This window comes from Triticum urartu, chromosome 4A, assembly GCF_056163025.1.
Source record: "Triticum urartu cultivar PI428250 chromosome 4A, HENAU_Tu73, whole genome shotgun sequence".
Classification (NCBI taxonomy): domain Eukaryota; kingdom Viridiplantae; phylum Streptophyta; class Magnoliopsida; order Poales; family Poaceae; genus Triticum; species Triticum urartu.
In genome coordinates, this window is record NC_141876.1 from 437,900,291 (window position 1) to 437,925,610 (window position 25,320).

Consider the following 25,320-nt stretch of genomic DNA (forward strand, 5'->3'; position numbering starts at 1 on the left):
CACGGGCGAGCGGTTGACTAAAAAGAGAGAAGCACAGGAGCACAGCCTCGGCGCACAAGATAAGGAGGTGAGTGCTCTGCGTGGCAGAGTCGCTCCCGTGTCGGGGCGCCGGCAGGAGGCCCCACGGCGGCGGTGAGCCGCGGAGGAGAAGAAGGAGCGCCAGGGAGGGGGACGCTCCCGTGCTCCCATTCTCCCCCCGTCTCGCTCTGCCAAGGAAGGAAGGGCATGGCCCTGCGAGCGGACGCGACGAGGCTCGCGTCCTCCGGCCTCCGCCGCCGCCACGGCCACCTCCTGCCGGCAGCCGCCACCAGCTTCAGTACACCCCTCTTCCTCGCCGCCCCCTCTCTCGTGGCCTGCTTGCCGCTCACCGTCCGTCTCATTCCTCGTCAGGATTCAAGCAGGTGCGCGAGGACGAGAAGAGCAAGCTGGTTGGAAACGGAGAAGATGTTCAGGCGCGGCGTGGCGGGTGGAGCAGCAGAGGTTCAGGCGCCGCGCGGCGGGAGGAGCAGGAGAAGTTCAGGGGAGGTGCCAGCGGAGCAGGAGAGGTTCATGGGTGGTGGAGCAGGAGAGGTTCATCGCCGGTGCCCTTGTCGCCGAACGGCCAACCTTGCTGCGCTTGATGGAGGGTAGAACGGGAAACATTTTCTGGTGGGTACGCCGGCCGCGGGCGCGCTTCGCTGTGACCTGTCCGCCGCCGCCAATCCTCTCCGGCCTCCTCCGTATCCTTATCAATCTCGGACGAGCTATTCCCGTGTCGTGATTTGGATGGACAATAGGAGGCCGTGTCCTTCTCGAACACCAAGCAATGGAGTGCCCGACCCGGATTTGAGTTGTTTGCTATAAGAAGGAGCGGTCCTCGGCCAAAATCTCCATCAGATTGCGTCCTTGGACCATAAGCTCCATCAAAGCCCGTCCAAATTGCTTTTTTTGACGCAACGTGCAATGTCGCCGTCGAGTTCGTCGGAGGAGGAAGTGCCGAGTTCGCCGGAGGAACAAGACCATCTGTCCAACCGTCCAATTTCGCATGCCTCGGCTACACCAGAGGTAATGTATCGCCTTCATATTCACTGGATGAAATCCCCTGTTTGTCCCCTGTCTCTTGTCTCCGATTCTGTTCTGTAGCCAGACTGAAATTAGGGACACTACTTAATTTATAAAGCATGAGAAAACTGATGGAGGATGGTTAGTACACCAGCAAATTTTTGTAAACTCAAGTTTGTAGACTGATTTAGTAGTCTCTGTGATTGCTACATGCAAGTCAGTTTAGAGTTTCTGAGGGGAACGGCCTGGACCATCTTTTCTTGTGATCTGAATTATGATGTACTAGGACATAGCCACAAGGGTTATTTCTTGTGTTGGCAAGTAATCTTAAGACTTTTTTCCCGGGGTGATTCGTAAGACAGATTACCCTATACAATTCACAGTTTTAGTATCTCTTATGCACCTAAATATATTTTAACTGGAAAAAAATTCAGGTTCCCGCAGGTTTTGACTTGACTAACAAATTTAAGTGAATTTGTTATTCCTTTTTGTGCTCTTCTTTTTATTACTCAAATAAATCTGTAATTTAGCCAGGCTAACATCAATGGGCTGCAGGCCATAACTATGCTAGCTTTATATTGCTGAATGTAGGAGCTTATTTTTTTTCTTTTTAGTTATTCACTGATATTGGGCAGGGCATCTGAATGAACCAATTCGTGTTGAAAACAGAAACATGTCTGTTTCATGCACCTATTTTCAGTTGACAATATACTAAATAATTGCACAGTGAAAAACTACAGAAAACGCTCTTAAGATGCGACAGTTTTGAACCTGAATTTATAAACGATCTTAGGCATCAAGTCCAGCAAGTTTGAGATGTTCACTGAAACATGTCGGTTTCAGGCAGCTATAATTCAGAATTCTTTGCCAAACTGTAACGTTTCAGCCATTCAAAAACATTGCCCGTGATGTTAATATGTTGACTAGGGGCCTTTTGTAGAAACTAAAGTGTGGCATCTCTTTTGATGGTTCAATAGAATTAAGTGTCCGGAGTCACTTCATATTCAGAATTGCCCTGCCATCCATGCAATAAATAAAAAAGTGATTTGGTCTGGTTTTCATGTCTCTTCTGTGTATGCGCGTGCAGGTGGCAAAGGCGTCCAATCCAACTCAGGTGGAGGCCAAGGAGGTTCGGCTCTCGGACCTTGCACCAATGATGCTGGATGATACCGACGTGGAGACTGTAAGTTTCATATATTCAGACTGGGACCTTTCTTCCTCTTCCTCTTATTTTGTCGTCAAAACTGAAAAGGAGTGAGACTAATTCGCCAAATGTTGATGTGTTCATCAGCCTGTATGCTCTCAATCTCCTGGCAGATGGATATCATGGTTCTCTGACCTTCGATCACTTTATTCTACATTTACATGATATATTGCTTCTAGCCGATGAAATTTGGTCCACATCTATGTGCGTATAATAGACTTGTGATCACAGGACTGCTAGCTTAAAGTTTTTTAGATTATGTAAATGGGTTATTTAGTTGTCTGCTCTTGTAAGCTGAAGAAGGGAGGTCTATTTGAGATTAAGGGAGCTGACAGTTTTCAGGTACTTTCCTTTACACAAACAGGCTTGCCTTGGTCATTCAAACAAAAAAATTACCTCAAAAAGTTTCAGGCCAGCAAAAGATGTAGGGTCTTCTGAAGTTAGTAATTATATAAAATTTTACATATTTGGTAACAAAAGGACTGGCATGCTTAGGTGTTTTGTATATTTTTCAGAGCATGCTAATAATCCGACACGTCGTTCTCTTGAAATAGGTTGATGTCGAGATAGATTTTGAACTGACATCAATCGACATCGCCGTTCCTTTCGATCCTTCTTGACTTTTGGATGTGGAGAAGCACTGCCGGGAAGCGGGTGCATCAGTTCAGGGCGGCATACGGCCATTAGGACTTATTGTCCTAACCTCTGACAACATGGAGGAGCACACTGTTGTTCACTTCTGGGTTACAAGTCAGAGCAGAACTACATGATACTCATGTGCTCTGATCTAAGAAGGTTAATGCTTATGGTTTTTTCCTTAATGCTTTATTTATATCTAAAAATGTCTGAAGAGTAAAGAGAATTATTTTCTTTTCTTTGCACAGTTCTTCATTGAGACCAGGACTATACACACCAGCCAATGAAGGCTTCTTTGAATTTGATCTTGAAAAGGAAAAGAAGATATCTCTGAGAACTCTGGTGAGTTTGGGAAGCTATTTCATTTCTCGTGTTGTTCACTTCACGCACTTTGTGTCAGAATTGGACATGAATGATGCGCCATGAAGATTGATCCGTCAGCGGTGGAGAGCTTCGACAGTGGCAGGGTCTGCATCATGGCCAGAGCTTATACCATAGCGGTTGTCGACAGCGGGGCCCACATGTATGCCTTCAACAACGGCAGTACCACGGTCAGAGCACATAAACAGGGGAAAAATAACTGCTCATTTCCTTGACCTCTAGGATCCATATATTATAGTTTACTATCAGCGTTAGTAGGGAATTGTCAACGTTACCTCCCTGCCAAGTATTGCATATTTAGTACGTGCAAGTCTGCTAAGGGGCCTCGAGTTATGCTTACTTATGATGTTAAGTCTCTTTTTCTTCCGTTGCAACACACGGGCCTTTTTGCCAGTCTTTTCCTAATAATAAAGTACGGATTGACTCTGTGGGTTCACCGTCACAATACGCTTTCTTCTCATGTCATAATACGCTTTTATGATTTGTATAGATAAAATCGTAATATAAACGAGGCGGTACTAATAGCATGCTGGACGCAACTTCTGGTCTCCTCTTCTGGTCTCATCTGGCTGGACGCAACTATCTAAAAACAACGTATATCATTGGTTTATTTAGCTTAAAGTCTGATCATGTCGTACCATTAGCAGCACCTAGCTAGCTAATTGATGGAGTCATAGTGATCCATCATGACTGACTGCAGCAGCAGGGAACGAACGCGCCCAGTCTACAAATTGGAACGTTCCCTTATATTATTGGTGAAACCCTCCATAAGATGTCTCAGGGAAATCTTTCCCTAATCTCTCCCTAATAATAAAGCACGGGTTGACTCCGTGGATTCACCGTCATAATACGCTTTTTCTCATGTCATAATACGCTTTTACGATTAATATAAACAAAATTGTAATATAAACAAGATGGTACTAATTCTGAAAATTACCCACGGGCGAGCGCGTGGGCTTCTAGATTGAGCGCTTGGTCAGCGCCGAGATCGTCTGGCATGATGCAGGGACCGACGGTGGTTGGCATCGAAGCGGGCGGTGCTGGAGATGGTGCTCGAACTCTCTTGAAGCTTCCATCCCTCTTTAATTTCTTCGAGGAGTCCAGGTAAAGGTGATCCTGTATGTCCTCCCCGACGTGGAATCAAACCCGGGATCAAATTCATTTCTCAAATAGAGAGATCGGATTGAGAAAGAGGGTAAAATCAAGGTCAACCCGAGAGAGGCCACGAAGGAGCGCTGGCGGAGAGCCAAGATCATCGCCTTAGGCGGGCGAGCAGTCGGGAGCCAGGGCACAGGGATCCGCATCAAAGATGCCACGACCTGACGATGCGGCGGCGCCGAGCAAGGACTCGGCGCAAATTCCTCCTCGGCGGCTCGATCTTCTACCATTTGCGCCCCAACTAGGCCCACGGCATCCGACACCAAGTTCAAGATTAAGATCTCATCCTTTCCTCTGCTTTCCCTGCTTCTATTCTTCTCTTTTCTCAGCCTTTCTCTGTAATCTCCCTCCATGGATCTTCCCTCTCACCTACCAAGAGCATCCAACAACTCAACTAAATTTCAGATTGACAAAAACGATGGACTCCGAGCAGGTAGGGCAGAGGAGAGCCGCCGAGAGGAGACTCCATGCGCCGGCTAAGAGTGATCCCGATAGCCACCAAGTTTGCGCCGCTCGCCTTACGAATTTTTTTCCTGAGCTTCAGCGCACAGGCGCGCGAAGGCGTGGCTGACGAGGCGACAAGCCTTGCGGTCAGGCTCCTGATGGAGGATGGAAGGAGAAGACGGCAAGGTAGGGGTGCTCGCCGGGGACTGGGAGGAGCAGTGTTGTCGGCCCAGCGGAGGTGGCATCTGGCGGGCGACAGCCAGTGCACGACGCGGCCGGCCAGAGGAGGCGTCAAGCAGCTGGGTGCATGCGCGATGGTGGGAGCCAGCGCTTGCGACAGCAACAACCAGGTTACGTAGCAGCAGGGCAGCCAACGCGTGCAGTGGCCGTGATTTAGGCGGGCCGGCGGATTAGGTGTCGTGGTGATGTTGCCTGCGTGTTATGCATAGGCTGGAACGGCCAGCCGGCACGCTCTATGTGCGTGATGCTGTCGACGGCTTCTAGCCAGCCAATCTTTCGTGTGTTTTGGTCATGAGCATGACCGTGATGATGCCAGTGCTTTTCTCCTACATTGGTTTCTGTTTCTGATGCATTTTTATTTTTGCAGCTTTGATGATTGGTTTCCATACACTTACATAACTTGTAGTTGGTGCCTTCATAATTCAAAGGGAAGCTAATGTAGTGTTTGGTTCATGCACATGCCAGAAGGCTTCACTATGGCTACAGAATTTTTTTTGAAAGACTGAATTTAGTGTTCAAGGCAAACGCAATACTATATATGGCTACGATACGTATCTCTTGAAATAGGCTTTTACCCTACTTTATAAATAAAGTAACCAGCTATTATATGTATACGTACGAAACATCAAGTAAACAAACTTCACTTATGCATGTCACTAATTTTTCAGATACTAATTACTGAATTTCCCCTCTGATGTTATTGCACCCAATTTTTTTGTAGTATGTAAATTTATCAAAACTTACCGCTTAAGCACTTCTACCCATGGAGAATTGAGGATAAACAACATGTATGTGAACTCAAATTTATGTGTAAGCTTCAAGTCCGCGAAGACAAGGGGGCAAACATCTACACTTGAGATCTTTTATCGCTACCACATCTGCACAACCAGATTCAATCTTGTGTTCTACACATTGGGTTCATTTTGTAAAAGGGTCCGAGGATTTTCTTTCTCCCGTTGCAACGCACGGGCATTTGTGTTAGTAATAATAATAATAATCTATCCCTAATAATAAAGCACGGGTTGACTCCGTGGGTTCACCGTCACAATACGCTTCTTCTTGTGAATTTACACTTTCAGTTTGAATTTAAAGCATATACTCGAGGTGGTACTAAAAAAACCGCTACCAAATTACATAACCACAATAAATAAGTAAAAAAAAACGCTTTGTACTGCTAATTCGGGACGAGCTGCGCCAGTACGCCGTCGCTTCCCTAAGCTACCCCTCGAGCTCCCTCCTGCGCCCGACCGCCCCGGCCAGACCTCCTCCACCTCGCCTCGCCGCCGGCGACCAGACCCTCGCCGGACCAGCAGATGAGCAGCGCATCTCTCTCTCCCTTCCTTCTGCTCTCTTCCTCACATCTCTCTCTCTTCAGGACGCCAGGAGCTCCACAGCCGCCGCCACGAGTTGTCCGTGCTCGGATCCGGCGAGATCCGGCTGCGGGAAACCCATCCCCACCACTCCCACGCTAGATCTGCACCGCCCCTTGCCGTCCTCGTCGGAGTTTGCCTCCAGCGCCGCCGCAAGCCACCTCCTGCCTATGCCCTTGTTCGAGGAGAACGTCGACCAAGCCTGCCGCTCGTGTGGTGGGCCGCGTGACCCTCCAAGGCCCAGCACAGCGCTCGCGCCCAAGCCTAGCCTCCCTGGCCCAGCCGCGTAGCCACCTCATGCATGGCTCTTAATTAAAGCTGATTGGATTCTCTAATAAAACGTGATTGTGGGCACGGCCTGGGATGGTGCTGCATTGGTAGCTGGTTTGAATATTCTCAAAAAAAAATTTGGTAGCTGGTTTGAAAAAGTGTATGTGTACGCCCAATATTTGCTAGGAAAAATGCATCTGTACATCCATAAAAGTAGGAACAAATGTATGTGCGTGACTAGACAACGTCGCCACCAAAAAATTGAAGGAGATAATAAACCTGAAAAATATGAAAATCCAAGTACATGCCAAATTTTATTAAAAGTAAAAAAAGACAAAAATCCAGCGAAAAATAAATTGTTTTTTTGCATGTAGTTGTCTTCCTTTTAATCTTTCACATACAAACACGAATTTTGATGAAAATTCACACAAATATACTACATTTTTTTTACTTTTTGGATAAAAACATGTTTCTAAAAACGACTACAATGTGCCCATGCTCCAAAGTGACTATTCGGATTAATCAAAAAGCCTACATGAAGTATGGTTAAAAATGGGAAGTGAAGTAAAATGTGGAATCACCACGTGGCATACATGATAGTATTATTATTTTGTTATTTATTATTTTTCGAGGGCTTACTTGATAGTATTATGAATGTATGTTGAGGAAAGAATGCATTAAGAGAAAAATAACATCCATGGTTGCATTATTTTTTAAGTCAATCTATTGGAATAATCATAAAAAATAATGCCAAAGAAATATTTTTCTCTATTGCAACACATGAAAATATTTGGATATACCTACAGTTTCAATTATCATCTGTACCTGGTGCTAGCAGGAGGATGGTGTGTGGGTTGACGATGGCGGCGATAGCAACACTCGAGCGGGTGTTAGGCCATCGTCTCGTGAGGATGTGTAGAAGGTTGGTTTGGTGCCTGGGGTGACCTTACATCTTCATAGACGGCCGTGTCGGGCAGTCGCCGCCAGTCATTGAAGGCCGTGGTGACCTTACATCTTCATCATTCCATTTAGCTATATTTTCACCTGGTTTATAGCAAGGGTGTTTGCTCCCTAAAGCATGAGTATGTGATTTTTCTCCAGTTGCAACGCACAAACATTTTTTTTTCTAATAAAGCACGGTGCGTTTCTCCGTTTTTTGATCCGTTCACTCATATTATATTAATTTTTTATCCAAGGTGGTACTAATAAAGTATTTTTTCCTAAAAATCTTTTGTTATGTTTATCCCTCGCGTGAGGAGGGGGCAGAGGCGTGAGCCTGCTGGCCGGATCCGAAGCGAGCCAGAGCGGATGACGGCAAAGGAGGAGGGTCGGAGACGGCAAAGGAGGAGGGGTCGGAGGAGGCTGCTGGCCGGATCCGGAGCACAGGACAGCGACTAGGCGGGCCAGATCGGACGACGGCAGAGGAGGAACTCGAGGATGAAGCGGGCAGGTGACGGATGCTTCTGGGCAGTCCGAATCATCGGGGTTCTCGAAGAGAGGGAGGCGGTCGAGGCCAGTGCTGGAGATACCGCCGACGCGGGCATGCTGGGTCACAACGGCAGGTGTCGGTGCGCAGGTTCCGGCGACTGGACGCGGGCGTGACGGTGGCAGTTCTAAACTCTATGGTTGCGGCGCCATTGTTGTTGTTCTGAGTTTTCCTGTTCGATACAGAATAGAGAGGGTGAGGAGAGAGATGAGACCGGTGCTAGAATTGGGAGGGAGAAGCGGGGAAGAACCGGCTCACTGGCGGGGTCCTACTGCTGTTGCTGTAGATCGCCAGCGGGGCTGGCTGGCTCGACCCACTCGGGTTCGAGCTGCCGGAGAGGAGCGACTGGGAGGCTGCCTGCTTCTTCGTGGACGAGGGTGCGAGGAAGCGCTCTCGGGAGCAGTGGGATCTGGGAGAGAAAAGGGCTGCGCTGTGTAGCTGTTTGCAGGTCTCTCGATGGGGAATTGATCTAATCCAGCAGACTGGGGGTCCCACGCACCGCTACCTCATCTCTCCTGGTCTAGTCATTTTCTTTCCACTGATCCCCATCCACATACGACCTCTCTCCTCTCCATAGCACTAGCACCCGTACCCACACCAAGTGACACACAAGATTGTTTTTAATAGGGTAAGGGATCCCAAGGACCGAGAAGCTGCATTAGAGTTAGAGATACTAAGAGAAGTACAGCCGGACCCTATTTCGTCCCTAAACGTTCGAAACGCATGCCCGGTCCGATCAGTGTCCGGTCAAAAAAATGACCCAATCGAACCCTTCATTTTCTCTTAAATCGTCTAGACTGACCGGCGTACCTTAAACCGGGACCAAATTGCAGCCAAGTGATAACTTCGCAGTTAGAATTCAGAACTTGATTGTCTTCAAGGAGACAGTTCATTTGTGTACATACAAACCATTCATGATATAATTCTCATGTATAATGTTATCAAGAACAAAATGATTCATTTTTTTATATCACGTGTCCACCAACTTATTCATGGTTTTGCTATAACCAACAATTTGCTTCCAATTTCTTTTGCAATTTGATCGAAATACCAATGCTTATATATGTGCTGCCCATAGTGATGAATGGAGCAAAAGCTGTCTTCAATGAGACAAATTCTTTTGTGTATATACAAATTATTCATGGTATAATTCTGATGTATAATGTCCGGAAGAACTAAATCATGTATTCTTTTATCATGTGTCCACCAACTTATTCATGGTTTTGCTAAAACCAACAATTTGTTTCCAATTCCTTTTGCAATTAGAAAGAACTCCCAATGCTCAACCTCGATGAATTTTGACTACAATAATATGTTTCTGCATGAGATTAACTACTCGGAAGTATCCCTCTATTGTGTGTATCCTGTGTATACTGATAGTTTCCCTCTATTGTGTGTGTGCTGAATTTTATAATCGATCATATTTTGTGTCGCAATTCGGGGACTTAATGAAGATATCCTCCTAATGCCTACTATCAACACTAGAAGTAAAAACAAGTAGAAATGTGAGGGGTGGTGCAAGGAGTATCCCTTGCAGGGCTGCCCCCATGTCAAGTTCGATGAGGTTAGAATTTTAAAGTTTTAAACATTCCATTGCTCCGGCGTGGCTTTGTGACATGTGTGTCGTGTCATGGCCGAGCTGATCGCCTTGGATTGAGCAATGTTCACACCCATTGCGATTAGATGGACATCATGCCACCGTCAACAATGAGGACAAGAATAAGTAATACTTTTATCCCGTTGCAACGCACGGGTCCTTTTGCTAGTCTATCCCTAATAATAAAGTACGGATTGACTCAGTGGGTTCACCGTCACAATACGCTTTCTTCGTATGAATTTATGCTTTCAGTTTAATTTAAATCATATACGCGAGGTGGTACTAATTTGGGAACCACATCGCTGCCGCCTGGTGTCGTTTCGCTCGGGAACGAGCGAGGCACTCGCTCGCCAGCCGCCCCATGCTTCGTGCGCATGGGCCTGCCCCAGGCGCCCTGGCCTAGCCCCGTCCGCGTGAACGCCCAGATCCACAGCCTTTTGGCCCAATGTGAGCACTGCCTGCTAATCCTCACCCGGTGCACGTTTTGCTATTCCTCGCATGCTTCCTGTGTAGCCCAGTTCTGCAGGATTCGGCCCGACTATGTTTTTTCTCTGTCCGCTACGATTTCTGCCGGTGTTTGTTAAACTTGTGAAAAGGGAGAAGGTTCTGGTTAATAGATAGTCCCACATCGTCTTCTTGTACTCAATCTCACCAGTTTAAATATGTTTATGAGTTGACGGCAAAAAGCAGCGTTGAAAGAGTTGGTCAAAGAAGGAATCAATGAGCATCCTGAAAAGGTGAGGAAAGATAGGAGGGAAGAGAGGAGACCGGGTCACAAGGGGTGAGGTGCACACCGGCAGGGTCGTGCTACTGCTGGTGCAGATCACCGGCTGGGGAGGGACCGGAGTTGAGAAACGGCGCGCGGATGACCAAGGGCACCGAGGCTCGTCTGCGTCACGATACCACACGCAATCGTCCGATTCATGTGCCGCGTGGTTCCAAGCTTGCTGCACGTCTGGTTGATGGGAATTAGCAGGCCCATACTACGCTAGCCTTCTTTTCCTACAAAAGCTCAGGTTTTATGCACCGGTACTAAATGTTTTAATCACCAAATAAAATACCGAATTAAAATGAGATTGGTTGCAAACTGTAGTACATATATGCTGAATGTCAAAATGTTTAGTACAAACTATACGTTGCTTGCTCTTCACAAGATAAAACCGACATAAAACTGATTATTATTTCGCCAAAATGAAAATCTAGACTCCCAAGTCCCAAGAAATTACCATGCCCGTGGCGGGTAACGGCGAGCCGACTGCGACAGGGGTTATAGCAGTGGTCGTCGGTGTCGGCGAGCTAGGTGCATCGACGAGGCGCATGAGGATAAATGTGAAACAACAAGTGTGTAAAGTGGATAGCGATTAACAGTTACAGGGAGACGGATCAGAATGCGGACCCTGTTTTTCTGTTTTTTTTCTTCCTACATCCGGATGGCGCCTAGCACTGGCCAAAGAAATATCATTGCGGTGTCAACTACAATTAAAATGGATTTACAGGCTATGCATAATGTTGAGGATCGTAGCAGAAATTTAAAATTTTCTACGCATCACCAAGATCAATCTATGGAGTCATCTAGCAACGAGAGAGAGGGAGTGCATCTTCATACCCTTGAAGATCGCTAAGCGGAAGCGTTTAAGAGAACGGGGTTGATGGAGTCGTACTCGTCGTGATCCAAATCACCAATGATCCTAGCGCCGAACGGACGGCACCTCCGCGTTCAACACACGTACGGAGCGGAGACGTCTCCTCCTTCTTGATCCAGTAAGGAGGGAGAAGAAGTTGATGGAGATTCAGCAGCACGACGGCGTGTGGTGGAAGTAGCGGGATCCCGGCATGGACATATGCTGATTGCGATGGAAGCCGAGGCAAACACACACCAAAAAACTGTATAAAACTCACACACGCTTAAAAAATTGCCTCATGCGGATGACAAAATTAACTACACATTTGAGGCTTTTTTTATTACCAAAAAATAATATTATGTGTAAACAATCAAAACATCTTTCCAAAAATATAATCAGGTGCAAACAATCAAAACATGTATGCTCATATTTCTAAATAAAATAAAATAAACTACACATTTAAGTTTTTGTTTTATATTTCCTACAAACATAGTCATATTTCAGGTACAATGACCAAGGAAGATCATATAAAAAATAAAACTTCATTTTAGAAAATTAAATAAACTAACAATGAGATTTTGAATATTCATAAGAAAAAAAATGAATATAGGGTCTCACCTAAAAGAAATATTAGCCTGTTAGATTCCATCAATTTAATTTAAAATTCATACAGTAGGATAGTGTTTTAAATTTTGAAAATTTGTTATTAATGTCATGAAATGAGATTTGGCATAGTAAAAATCTCTTATTCTATGCAAGAAGGGTACAATTCAAGCTAGAAAATCCACACTAGCAGTAGATACTCTATAGCTATCAATCCATGTACAAAACAATGCATGCCTTTGTAACTTTTTTTGGCACTATTAAACTTGAACAGGGAAACTAAGCTTGATTAATATTTCATATTCACGGTTTATGCTATTAGTGCTTCTCCGCTGTGTTCAAATGGTGGGCGTATACCTGTGTGGGGACTTGAACCATCTTTTTAAGATTGAGGCATTTTTTTTCCCGTTGCAACGCACGGGCCCTTGTGCTAGTAATAATAAAGCACGGATTGAGTCTCCGGGTTCACCGTCATGGCTTTTTTCAATGAAGTCCCTGTTTTTTTTGTTAATTATACCCGCAATCCTAATTTTCAAGTCTATGCGAACCGGTACAGGGACAGAAAAGAAAAACAACCACCCGAACGACCCACGACCTTGCCGCCCATCACCACCTCCAGGGCGCCGCCACCACCGGTCTCCGTCCATCCATCACGCGCCGCCCCCGCCGGCCCCCACCCATCCGCCGCGCGCCGCCCCCGCCCTTTCGTTCCGCGCCGCCCCTGCCCGCCGCCGCGCCCACCCTTACCCGATGTGCCCCAAGCCCCTGCAGCTTTCCACCACCAGCGTTGCACCTTCCCTAACTCCTCTCTCTCCTTCTCCTCTGCCGCCGCCGCTCCTCTCCATCGGCCGACCAACTCCCACGAGTCATCGCCTCTCGATCCTCCTCCTCTATGTGTGTGTGCTCGATCCGGATCCACCCCTTTCCTGGGTGCAGCTTAGATGCACTGAAAAAATAGCACGCTATAGCATATTGAGAATTGCCTCGCTAAATATATCGGTGTACAACATCTCGCCAATAGCACGCTATAGCGCGATATAGCATGCTAATAGCATATTTTTAGGTTGCCGCTATTTTGCTGTAGCGCGCTATTTTTTTCATTGCTTAGATGAGAGCTCCACTTTCCTGGGTGCAGCATAGAGGAGAGGATGGGCACGGCAAACAGAACTTGAACGCCGGATGGATGGATACTGGCGCTGCCGGGCGCAGACATCATTCTCCTCCTGGCCGAGCTCCTCCACAACACCCCGTCTGCAACCCATGTTTGATGTGCCGCAGGCTGGATGGGGACGCGTGGACCTCCTGCTCCTCCCGACCAAGCTTGATTGTGTGTGCGACCTGTTGACGGCGCTCGGGGTGATGGTGGCTTAACGACGCATCCTCTCCTGTTGTCCCCATGCTCTCTGCCCTTATTTTGTCAACTTATCTCTCTGATTCTTCTTTGGCTACATGCGTAGGTGTTTGAGCTTTGAGGTAGGATAGCAGGAGCGGTGACTAGCATCAAGGAGGAGCAGCAAGAAGCAGCGACAACTAGCTAGCTGCTAGCATGCGCCCCTCTCTCTCATGTACATGGATTTGTAATGGGAAAGTACTTTCTCGGTTCTTTCTTTAGTGTGAACCATCTTTTGCTATTCATGAGCATCCACCCACAACCTGTTTGATGTTATGCGTACAACAGACTGAGACACATTTTAATTTTCTGGTCAAACTCTTACCTCTATTTAGAAAATGAAAATGAAGAAGCATGTGTATCTGATGTCGGATATGCACCTTAAACAAGTGTACCTGATGTTCCAAGCTTACAATATGATCTACACTGAAGCCAAACCGAGCCAGGTGAAATAGAAGTTGATAGATTATTCCGGCGACATGGCTTCAATATATATCATTCGGAAATATGCTTGCGCGGCTCTGCCTATATGTTTACAACTTGCAAATGGCCTGATTTTATCAGTTGTTGCTTGATTAAAGATCAACCAGTTTATGTCTGACATTTGTGTTTCTACATTTATGCAGTACCATTCCAGAGCTCAAGGCATCGGGTACGCTTTACACATAGAGTCTCGCTCAGTTTAGTTTCCATGTAGTGTTAAATTCAGGTGAGCTATATTCATTACAAATAGTAAGCTAAAGTAGATTAAAAAAAGATGATAGATTTGCTCAATCCATGTTCAGTTGCTAAACTGACCAAGAGCTGCACTTCAAAGAGCCAACTGTTCAATATAAATCAGCCATAACTTTGTTAGTTTTTCATAACTGTTCAATATTTGATTTTTGTGATCTGGAAAACATTACTGGTTATTTCATAGTAAGATTGTATAGTTGTTATCCCTCTGTTTTGCTTATCTATTCACTTGCTTATTGTAAATAAATAATTAAATAGTCGGGAGTTGTAATTTCAAGGAAAGAAACAGGAAGCTCTTTGAGGTCTCTGCTATCACACCTGTGCGGGCAGTTCATGGGTACATTTGTTGGTGTTCTGTTCGGATCAGTGGAGATTGATCTTTCAGTCACATGCCAATCCATGTTAGCCTGTTTAGTCACATTGTGCTCTTCCAACTTTTATCAAGCTATTCCAAGCATCATATTTGAAATAGCTTATGTTTTATAGGTATTGACCTACAAGTTTGTTGCTGAATATGACTATCAATTTGTTAACAGTCTAGCAAAAATAATTATTACTCATGCGAAATACATCAACTACCCAAAAAGTGTGTATGAGGAAGAAATTATTAACAGCTTGATAAACATCATGATCAATCCGTCTGAAACATAATGTATTTTCTAGACTGTTAATAATTATTACAAGTATTAATAGTTTATTTTTGCTGAATATACATGAGAGAGAGTCATTGCGAAATGACGCCAAACATAAAGAGAGACAGAGATGTAGAGTGGAGGAAGGAGTAATTCGAAGGTTAAAAAGGTCGACGATGACGCCTAATGTACATGAGTCCTAAAGATATATGATACACACAATTGGCATAGAACCATAGAATGTGCATCCTAAAGATAGAGCATGCATGCCCCGTAGCAATGCACGGGCTCATTTACTATATATGATAGTTCAACATTCAGGTGGACAACACGACCACGACTGTTAAAGGGCCTAAGAAGGATAAGCGGCAACACAGCTACGGTGCCATGTTAAAGTATAGGACATGGATCTATGCGTCATGATTCATACATATTGGGCTAAAGGCATGTGATTTTTTTTCCGTTGTAACGCACGGGCATTTTTGCTAGTATACATACATACATATATATATATATATATATACATATATATCAGGATCTCTCCAACACATAGTGCTTGCCAAAGGGAAAAGTATAAAAAGGAAAGGTGATGATCACCATGACTCTTGTATAAGGGTAGAAGATAAAAGTAAAAGATGGGTCCTTCGCAGAGGGAAGCAGAAGTTGTCATGCGCTTTTATGGTTGGATGCACAAAATCTTAATGCAAAAGAACGCCACTTTATATTGCCGCTTGTGATAAGGACCTTTATTATGCAGTATGTCGCTTTTATTTCTTTCATATCACTAGTTTGTATAAAGCTTACTTTCTTCACACTAATAGATCATACATATTTATAGAGAAATTTGTATTGCTTGCACCGATGAAAACTTATTTGGAGGATCTTACTCAATCCATAGGTAGGTATGGTGGACTCTCATGGCAAAACTGGGTTTAGGGATGTTTGGAAGCACAAGTAGTATCTCTACTTGGTGCAAAGAATTTGGCTAGCATGAGAGGGAAAGACAAGCTCAACATGTTGTATGATCAATGACAATATAACTTCTGTTCGGATATAAGAAAACATAATCTATTATGTTGTCTTCCTTGTCGAACATCAACTTTTTAGCATGTCATATTTTAATGAGTGCTCACAATTACAAATGATGTCCAAGATAGTATATTTATATTTGAAGCCTCTCTTTCTTTATTACTTCCTATTAATTGCAAGAATGACCAGAACTATGTTTGTCAACTCTCAACAACTTTTATTCATCATACTCTTTATATGTGAAGCCATTACTCTCCATAAGATTAATATATGATCTTTTTATTTCTTTTTGTTCTTTCTTTTATTTAATTCCCTCAAGATCATAGCAAAAAATCAAAGCCCTCAACTCAAAACTACTCTTTATTATATATAACTCACGAACTCGATTACATAGAGGGAACATAAAGCAAAACTCAAGGCTAGATCGCACCAAAACTTTATTCTACTAGATCAAGATATAACCAAAAGGATTGAACTAAGAAAAATGATAAAGATAAAGATGTGATGGTGATACGATACCGGGGCACTCCCCCAAGCTTGGCAGTTGCCAAGGGGAGTGTCCATACCCATGTATTTAGATCTCTTTCCTTGGAGGTGGTGATGAAAGAATTGTTGATGAAGTAGGCTTGTCATCCATCTTCCAAGGCATATGTTCACCATCATAGAAAGATGAACGAGTCTCCGGGATCCTCGAATGTGCAGCCAAACTCATCCTCTTGAATCTATATTCATACTCACAGTTTTGGTTTTGCAGGTCATAGATATGGGCTTGGAGATGCTCGATTTTCTCATGAAGCCTGAAGATGGCCTCCTTATGCTCTTGGGATCCAACTTGTGGTTGTCGGTGAACTCCGCAATCATCATGTGGTTTGCGTTGATTCCATGCTCCACCATCCCTTGGCACTTGAAAACTTGTTGCTCCATTGCTTCGAGCCTCGTCTCCACGCTTCTGATATGTCTCCAACGTATCTATAATTTTTGATTGTTCCATGCTATTATATCATCTGTTTTGGATGCTAATGGGCTTATTTATACACTTTTATATTATTTTTGGTACTAACCTACTAACCCAAGGCCCAGTGCAAACTGCTGTTTTTTTCTCTCCTATTTCAGTGTTTCACAGAAAAGGAATATCAAACGGAATGAAACCTTCAGGAGAGTTATTTTTGGAACAAACGTGATCCAGGGGACTTGGAGTGGACGTCAAGAAATCAACGAGGAGAGGCCACGAGGCAGGGAGGCGCGCCCCCACCCTCGTGTGCCCCTCGTAGCTCCACCGACCTACTTCTTCCTCCTATATATATATCCATATACCCTGAAAACATCCAGGAGCACCACGAAACCCTATTTCCACCGCCGCAACCTTCTGTACCCAAGATATCCCATCTTGGAGACTTTCCGGAGCTCCGCTGGAGGGGGAATCAATCACGGAGGGCTTCTACATCAACACCATAGCCTCTCCGATGATGTGTGAGTAGTTTACCTTAGACCTTCGGGTCCATAGTTATTAGCTAGATGGCTTGTTCTCTCTCTTTGGATCTCAATACAATGTTCTCCTCGATCTTCTTGGAGATCTATTTGGTGTAACTCTTTTTGCGGTGTGTTTGTCGAAATCCGATGAATTGTGGGTTTATGATCAAGTTTATCTATGAACAATATTTGTTTCTTCTCTGAAATCTTTTATGTATGATTGGTTATCTTTGCAAGTCTCTTCGAATTATCAGTTTGGTTTGTCCTACTAGATTGATCTTTCTTGCAATGGGAGAAGTGCTTAGCTTTGGGTTCAATCTTGCAGTGTCCTTTCCCAGTGACAGCAGGGGCAGCAAGGCACGTATTGTATTGTTGCCATCGAGGATAAAAAGATGGGGTTTATATCATATTGCTTGAGTTTATCCCTCTACATCATGTCATCTTGCCTAATGCGTTACTCTGTTCTTATGAACTTAATACTCTAGATGCATGCTGGATAGCGGTCGATGTGTGGAGTAATAGTAGTATATGCAGAATCGTTTCGGTCTACTTGTCGCGGACGTGATGCCTGTATACATGATCATGCCTAGATATTCTCATAATTATGCACTTTTCTATCAATTGCTCGACAGTAATTTGTTCACCCACCGTAATACTTATGTTATCTTGAGCGAAGCCACTAGTGAAACCTATGGCCCCGAGGTCTATTCTCTATTATATTAATCTTCCGTCAACTAGCTATTGCTGGCGCCGTTTATTTTGCAATCTTTACTTTCAATCTATATCATAAAAATACCAAAAATATTTATCTTATTATCATTATCTCTATCAGATCTCACTCTCGTAAGTGACCGTGAAGGGATTGACAACCCCTTTATCGCGTTGGTTGCGAGGTTCTTATTTGTTTGTGTAGGTACGAGGGACTTGCGTGTAGTCTCCTACTGGATTGATACCTTGGTTCTCAAAAACTGAGGGAAATACTTACGCTACTTTGCTGCATCACCCTTTTCTCTTCAAGGGAAAACCAACGCAATGCTCAAGAGGTAGCAGCTTTCGGTCTTCTTCGGCCCCTCAACATCACGGGTTTGCAGCACCCCCTCACGCAACTCAATGGCTTGAGGGTGCCGCAGCACCTCCGCGAGGTAGGGGTTGATGACCTTCTCAAAAAACTTGTCCTTGCGGGCGCTTGGGGACGTCATGGCGATCTAGATCTGTCGGGAAAAACAGCTCGAAACAAAAACATGAGATTTTTGCATGGTACGGTGGTCAAAACCTTCAAGAGATTATATAATGAATTTTTACCAACCAAAAGAAGTATCGTGCAAGAAAACAGAGTCCGGAAGGCACACGAGGTGGCCACAAGGACGGGGGGCACGCCCTCCACCCTTGTAGACGCCTCGTGTCTGTTTTGGACTACTTTTAATTTTCCTATTTTTTAAATATTCCAAAACAGAGAAAAATTATCATTGGAAACGTTTTGGAGTCGGTTTACTTGCCATACCGCATACCTATTCCTTTTCGGAGTCTGAAACATTCTAGAAAGTGTCCCTTATGTACTCATCCGGTGTTACGGTATTAATTATATTGGTCTCAACATTTATGGGAGTACCTGAGATATAATGTTTGATTCTTTGTCCGTTTACCACCTTTGGATTCGTGCCTTCGGCGTTGTTTTTTTTTATGGCACCAGAACGATAGACCTCCTCGATAATATAAGGACCTTCCCATTTGGAGAGAAGCTTTCCTGCAAAAAATCTTAAACGAGAGTTGTATAGCAAAACATAACCACCTATATTAAACTCACGCTTTTGTATCCTCTTGTCATGCCATCTTTTAACTTTTTTTAAACAACGTGGCATTCTCATAGGCTTGGGTTCTCCATTCATCAAATGAGCTAATGTCAAATAACCACTTCTCACCGGCAAGTTTGAAATCATAATTGAGCTCTTTAATAGCCCAATATGCCTTATGTTCTAGCTCAAGAGGTAAGTGGCATGCTTTTTCCATAAACCATTTTATATGGAGACATACCCATAGGATTCTTATAAGCAGTTCTATAAGCCCATAATGCATCATCAAGTTTCTTAGACCAATTCTTTATAGATCTATTAACAGTATTTTGCAAAATTAATTTAATCTCTCTATTGCTCAATTCTACTTGACCACTAGATTGAGGATGATAAGGAGATGCAATTCTATGATTAACATCATACTTAGCAAGCATTTTACGAAAAGCACCATGAATAAAGTGTGAACCACAATCAGTCATTAAATATCTAGGGACTCCAAACCTTGGAAAAATAACTTGTTTAAGCATCTTAATAGAAGTGTTATGATCAACACTACTAGTTGGAATAGCTTCTACCCACTTAGTAAGGTAATCAACAGCAACTAAAATATGGGTATACCCATTAGAGGAAGGAAAAGGTCCCATATAATCAAAGCCCCAAACATCAAATGGTTCAATAATAAGTGAATAGTTCATAGGCATTTCCTGACGTCTACTAATATTACCAATTCTTTGAAATTGATCACAAGACAAGACAAAACTTATGCGCATCCTTAAAGAGAGTAGGCCAGTAGAAACCGGATTGCAATACCTTATGTGCAGTTCTATCTCCAGCGTGGTGTCCTCCGTAAGACTCGAGGTGGCACTTGCGTAGGATTTGTTCACGTTCATGCTCAGGTACACAACGTCTAATAACACCATCTACTGCTTCTTTATAAAGGTGTGGGTCATCCCAAAAGTAATGTCGTAAATCATAGAAAAACTTTTTCTTTTGCTGGTATGTAAAACTAGGTGGTATAAATTTAGCAAAAATGTAATTAGGATAACCAACATACCATGGAGTATTATGAGAGGCATTTATGACATTTAATTGTTCATCAGGAAAGCTATCATCAATAGGCAGTGGGTCATCAAGAACATTCTCTAACCTAGACAAGTTGTCCGCAATGGGGTTCTCAGCTCCCTTTCTATCAATAATATGCAAATAAAATTCTTGTAGCAAGAGAAGCCATCTAATAAGTCTAGGTTTAGAATCTTTCTTTTCTATAAGGTATTTAATAGCAGCATGATCAGTGTGAACAGTTACTTTGGAATCAACAATAGAAGGTCTGAACTTGTCACATGCAAATACAACAACTAAAAATTCTTTTTCGGTGGTAGCTTAATTTCTCTAGGCACTGTCTAGAGTTTTACTAGCATACTAAATAACATTTAATTTCTTATCAACTCTTTGTCCTAGAACTGCCCCAACAGCATAATCACTAGCATCACACATAATTTCAAAGGGTAGATTCCAATTACGTGGCTGAACAATAGGTGCGGAAATCAAGACTTTCTTAAGTATTTCAAATGTTTCTACACAATCATCATCAAAAACAAAAGGAACATCTTTTTTGCAAGAGATTAGTGAGAGGCATGGAAATTTTAGAGAAGTCTTTAATAAACCTTCTATAGAAACCAACATGACCAAGGAAACTTCTTATACCTTTGATATCTTTAGGACACGACATCTTTTCAATAACATCTACTTTAGCATTATCAACTTCAATACCTGTTTCAGAAATTTTATGCCGCCAGACAATACCTTCATTAACCATAAAGTGGCACTTCTCCCAATTCAATACAAGATTAGTTTCTTCACATCTCTGCAAAACTCGATCAAGGTTGCTTAAGCAATCATCAAAAGAAGTTCCATAAACGGAGAAATCATCCATGAAAACCTCAACAATCTTTTCACAAAAATCAGAGAATATGGCAGTCATACATCTTTGAAAGGTAGCAGGTGCATTGCGTAAACCAAAAGGCATACGTCTATAAGCAAAGGTACTGAAAGGGCAAGTAAAAGTGGTTTTCTCTTCATCGTCTTTTGACACACGTATTTGAGAGAAACCAGAATAACCATCTAGAAAGCAAAAATGTGTATGTTTGGATAATCTTTCTAGCATTTGATCAATAAAAGGCACAGGGTAATGATCTTTTCTAGTAGCTTTATTTAATTTGTGGAAATCAATTACCATTCTATAACCTGTAACAATTCTTTGAGGAATCAATTCATACTTATCATTAGGAACAATAGTAATACCTCCCTTCTTAGGGACACAATGAACATGGCTTACCCATTGACTATCAGCAATAGGATAAATTATACCTGCCTCCAGAAGCTTTAGTATTTCATTTCTTACCACTTCTTTCATCTTAGGATTTAACCATCGTTGATGATCAACAACTAGTTTAACATCTTTCTCCAATTTAATTTTGTGCTCACATAGAGTGGGACTAATGCCCTTAAGATCATCAAGACTATATCCAATAGCGGCACGGTGCTTCTTCAGAGTTTTCAATAATCTCTTTTCTTTATGCTCTGAAAGGTTAGCACTAATAATAATAGGATATATCTTCTTTTCACCAAGATAAGCATATTTCAGAGTATCAGGTAACATTTTAAGCTCAAACACGGGATCACCCTTATGTGGAGGAGGATCCCCAAGTATTTCAACAGGCAAATTGTGTTTCAAAATGGGTCCCGGATTAAAGAATACTTCATCTATCTCCCTTGTTTCATTCATAAACATATCATTTTCATGGTCTAGCAAATATTGTTCTAAAGGATTAGCAGGAGGCACGACAATAGAAGCAAGACCAATAATTTCATCCTTACTAGGAAATTCTTTATCATGGGTTGTCTACGAAATTTAGAGAAATTAAAAGCATGAGACATATCCCCTAAACCAATAGTAACAATATCTTTCTCGTAGTCTATCTTAGCATTAACAATATTCAAGAAGGGTCTACCAAATATGATGGGACAAATATTATCTTTTGGGGAACCAAGAACAAGAAAATCGGTAGGATATTTAATTTTCTCACACAATACTTTAACATCTCTAACAATCCCAATTGGTGATATAGTATCTCTATTAGCAAGCTTAATAGTAACATCAATATCTTCTATCTCAGCAGGTGCAATATCATTCATAATTTCTTTATATAAGGTATAAGGAATTGCACTCACACTAGCACCCACATCACATAAGCCATGATAATAATGATCTCCTATTTTAACAGAAACAACAGGCATGCCAACAACAGGTCTATGTTTACCTTTCATACCGGGTTTGGCAATTCTAGCAGCTTCATCGCAGAAATAAATAACATGCCCATCAATATTATCAACCAAGAGATCTTTAACCATAGCAATATTAGGTTCAACTTTAATTTGTTCAGAAGGTTTGGGTGATCTAATATTGCTTTTGTTTACCACAGCTGAAGCTTTAGCATGATCCTTTATTCTAACAAGGAAAGGATGTTTCTCAATATAAGCAGTCGGAACAATAGGATCAACATTATAAGTAATAGTTTCTTCTTAAACTTGAATAGGTTCTACTACTTTAACTTCAATGGGAGGATGATATTTAAACCACTTCTCCTTAGGGAGATCAACATGAGTAGCAAAAGCTTCACAAAAAGAATCTACTATCTCAGAGTCAACTCCATATTTAGTGCTAAAATCATGAAAAGCATCGGCATCCATAAAATATTTAACACAGTCAAACTTAAGGTTTATACTTGACTCTTTACCTTCGTCGAGATCCCAATATTCAGAGTTGCATTTAATTATTTCAATAAATTCCATTTTAATTCAATATCCTTCTTCATATAGGAACCAATACAAGAAGTATCGAGCATGGATCGATCATTATGAGAAAGCCGATCATAAAATTTTTGAATAATAATTTCTCTTGAGAGCTCATGATTGGGGCATGAATATAACATTGACTTAAGCCTCCCCCAAGCTTGAGCGATACTTTCTCCTTCACGAGGCTAAAAATTATATATATGATTGCGATCATGATGAACCAGATGCATAGGATAAAACTTCTGATGAAATTCCAATTTCAGTCGGTTGTAGTTCCATGATCCAATATCATCCAATAGCCTATACCATGTCAATGACTTTCCCTTCAAAGATAAAGGGAAGACCTTCTTCTTGACAACATCCTTGGGCATACCTGCAAGCTTAAATAATCCACAAACTTCATCGACATAGATTAGATGCATATCGGGATGTAATGTTCCATCTCCTGCATACGGATTAGCTAGCAATTTCTCTATCATACCCGAAGGAATTTCATAATAAATATTTTCAGTAGGTGCAGTAGGTTGAGGAGCAACTAATTGTGGTTCCGGTCGAGGTGAAGATAACCCGAACAAGCCCCTCAAGGGATTATTTTCCATAGTAACAAGTGACAATAAATTTCAGCACACTATATAAATGCTTCCTTATCAAATTCCACTTACCAAAGGTGCTTCACTCCCCGGCAATGGCGCCAGAAAAGAGACTTGATGACCCACAAGTATAGGGGATCTATGGTAGTTCTTTCAATAAGTAAGAGTGTCGAACCCAACGAGGAGCAGAAGGAAATGACAAGTGGTATTCAACAAGGTATTCTCTGCAAGCACTGAAATTATCGGTAACAGATAATTTTGTGATAAGATAAATTGTAACGGGTAACAAGTAAATAAAGTAACTAAGGTGCATCAAGGTGTCCCAATCATTTGTGTATCAAAGGATAATCCTGGACAAACTCTTATATAAAGCAAAGCGCTCCCGAGGACACATGGGAATTGTTGTCAAGTTAGTTTTCATCATGCTCATACGATTCGCGTTCGTTACTTTGATAATTCAATATGTGGGTGGACCGGTGCTTGGGTGCTTCCCTTCCTTGGGAAAGCCTCCCACTTATGATTAACCCCTCTCGCAAGCATCCACAACTACGAAAGAAGTATTAAGGTAAACCTGACCATAGCATGAAACATATGGATCCAAATCAGCCCCTTACGAAGCAACGCATAAAGTAGGGTTTAAGCTTCTGTCACTCTAGCAACCCATCACCTACTTATTACTTCCCAACGCCTCACCCTAGGCCCAAATAATGGTGAAGTGTCATATAGTCGACGTTCACATAACACCACTAGAGGAAAGACAACATACATATGATGACCCACAAGTATTGGGGATCTATCATAGTCCTTTCGATAAGTAAGAGTGTCGAACCCAACGAGGAGCAGAAGGAAATGATAAGCGGTTTCCAGCAAGGTATTCTCTGCAAGAACTGAAATAAGTGGTAACAGATAGTTTTGTGATAGGATAATTTGTAACGAGCAACAAGTAACAAAAGTAAATAAAGTGCAGCAAGGTGGTCCAATCCTTTTTGTAGCAAAGGACAAGCCTGGACAAACTCTTATATGATGTTAAGCGCTCCCGAGGACACATGGGAATATCGTCAAGCTAGTTTTCATCATGTTCATATGATTGGCATTCGGTACTTTGATAATTTGGTATGTGGGTGGACCGGTGCCTGGGTACTATCCTTACTTGGACAAGCATCCCACTTATGATTAACCTCTATTGCAAGCATCTGCAACTACAACAAAAGTATTAAGGTAAACCTAACCATAGCATGAAACATATGGATCCAAATCAGCCCCTTACGAAGCAACGCATAAACTAGGGTTTAAGCTTCTGTCACTCTAGCAACCCATCATCTACTTATTACTTCCCAATGCCTTCCTCTAGGCCCAAATAATGGTGAAGTGTCATGTAGTCGACGTTCACATAACACCACTAGAGGAGAGACAACACACATCTCATCAAAATATCGAACGAATACCAAATTCACATGACTACTAATAGCAAGACTTCTCCCATGTCCTCAGGAACAAAAGTAACTACTCACAAAGCATAAACATGTTCATAATCAGAGGGGTATTAATATGCATATAGGATCTGAACATATGATCTTCCACCAATTGAACCAACTAGCATCAACTACAAGGAGTAATTAACACTACTAGCAACCTACTAGCACCAATCCCGGACTTGGAGACAAGAATTGGATACAAGAGATGAACTAGGGTTTTGAGATGAGATGATGTTGATGATGTTGATGGAGATTGCCCTCTCCCGATGAGAGGAGCGTTGGTGATGACGATGGCGATGATT

At 42.7% G+C, this 25,320-nt stretch overlaps 2 long non-coding RNA genes across 5 annotated transcripts; both read left to right on the plus strand.

Moving 5' to 3' along the window:
- Positions 1 to 3,691, plus strand: LOC125551997 (uncharacterized). 4 transcript variants are annotated; one of them, XR_015601318.1, is made up of 6 exons: positions 1 to 316; positions 391 to 1,044; positions 2,129 to 2,587; positions 2,800 to 3,040; positions 3,130 to 3,223; positions 3,310 to 3,691. It is a non-coding gene; the product is annotated as an uncharacterized LOC125551997 (long non-coding RNA). The 4 variants fall into 4 exon arrangements; XR_015601315.1 differs by having other exon boundaries at positions 2,129 to 2,224; positions 2,333 to 2,587; positions 3,130 to 3,691; XR_015601317.1 differs by having other exon boundaries at positions 2,129 to 2,224; positions 3,130 to 3,691.
- A 9,477-nt stretch (positions 3,692 to 13,168) lies between these two features.
- Positions 13,169 to 13,808, plus strand: LOC125553921 (uncharacterized). Its single transcript, XR_007304264.2, has 2 exons — positions 13,169 to 13,414; positions 13,510 to 13,808. It is a non-coding gene; the product is annotated as an uncharacterized LOC125553921 (long non-coding RNA).
- The last annotated feature ends 11,512 nt before the right edge of the window (positions 13,809 to 25,320 follow it).